The sequence below is a fragment of the Podarcis gaigeae genome (assembly GCF_964106915.1).
Source record: "Podarcis gaigeae genome assembly, chromosome: 3".
Taxonomy (NCBI): Eukaryota; Metazoa; Chordata; class Lepidosauria; order Squamata; family Lacertidae; genus Podarcis; species Podarcis gaigeae.
The window spans coordinates 60,582,937-60,584,722 of NC_139680.1; positions in this window are offsets into that span (position 1 = coordinate 60,582,937).

Here is a 1,786-nt window from a genome sequence, read left to right on the forward strand (position 1 = left end):
GGGTCACATCTGACTGTACTTCCTGAAAATAGAAGATGTCAGGGAATTCAATAAATGTGACAATGTCATAATACCTTTACCTTACTAGATTTTAAAATAAAGGGCACACCTGCCCTCAAGTTGCAGCTCAATCAAATGGGTGGGTTTTGGTGCATGAACTTGTCCACCTGAAATGAGCTGGCCAATTTTCCCACTACTTCACAGAACCTCCCCCCTTTTGTAGATATTGAATTGTATCTGATTAAGTAATGCTCAGTGTAGAACCACTGAAATCAATGGACTACTTTAGTAATAGTCCAATAGGACATATAAATGAAAGTACGTCTTCTCATAGTGTATAGTTACAGTAAACTATGGAACTTGCTGTGATGGCCACCAACTTGGATGGCTTAAAAAGAGGATTAGACAAATTAATGGAGGAGTAAGCTACTGGTGGCTTCAAACCCTGATGGTTATGTTCTGCCTTCACTACTGGAGGCACTAATGCTTCTGAATACAAGTTGCAGGAAACCCCAGGAGGGGAGAGTGCTCTTGTTCTTGAATTCTGCTTGTGGGTCTCCCACAGACATCCAGTTGGCCACTGTGAAAAGGATGCTGGGCTAGATGGTGATCCAGCAGACTCTTTTTATGTTCTCATGTTAGTAACTAAGTTAAGCCCACTGATTTCAATGGGTCTGCTCATATGATTTAGTCAGAGACAATCCATTGCTCCCAATGTTGCAAATCTATGCTACTGTTGTAAATCATAGAACTGGTCGAAGGGACCCTGAGGGTCATTCTAGCCTAAAGCATCCATGACAGATGGCCATCCAATCTCTGCTTAAAAACTTCCAATGAAGGAGGGTCCACCACGTTCTGAGGGAGTTCGTTCCTCTTTCAAACAATTCTTACTGTAAAAAAGTTATTCCTAATGTTTAGTTGTAAACTCTGTTCTTGTAACCTTGTTTAAAATAGGCACTGTGCTTCCACCCAAGGGCTTATAAAAATAAAATCCTGTGTGATCTGTGACTAGATTAAGAAAGCATAAATCTCCCTTTTAGATCCAAACTACAGTTTTATAAAGGAGATGCATGGTCGTACATTACAAAAGCCTAGAATTTATTTTGTGAAAACAAGTAATTTGGACACCTATATCTAGACTTCTTGGTTACTTAACCTAACAAGGTAAGAATAAATTAGGCTGCATCCATAATACCCATCTGCTTGTGCTACAGAGCTTCCAATTTCACCCCCCGAGCTCCCAAAAATTGCTCCATTGGGTTCCCCAACTCTCTGGAACAGATTTGGGGGCCTGAAGGGAGAACAGGAAAGAGAAGCTCTGTTGTGATGTCATAATGTAGACCATAATCTTCATATCACAGTTTACCTTACAAAAAATTGATTTTTTTTTACTACTGAATACAGTACTTTGCACATTACCATTAAGATACTGAGCAGGTGTGCTCAACGGTACACCTCAATGCTTTGCATTTATAGATGCCATTCAGTCTAAACCTGGCAGCAGCAGTCAGAGTACAAGTACCAACAGTGTGACTTTCAGAACTTAGCAATTACTGAAATATGATTTCAAGCAGTAGAATTTACTGGACAAAACACTGGTCTTCAGCTTTTAAATGGACACATGAATTCAAGTTTGGCTTAAATTACTCTTTCAATATGTGGTTTTTAAATGTAAAATAGAATGTCAGACTTTCCTCCAAGAATCCTTATAGCTTAGACTTAAACATACAGCTTTAATAATGTTTCTATGACATGTGTTGGACCTGCAAATGAAAGTCTCATGTCA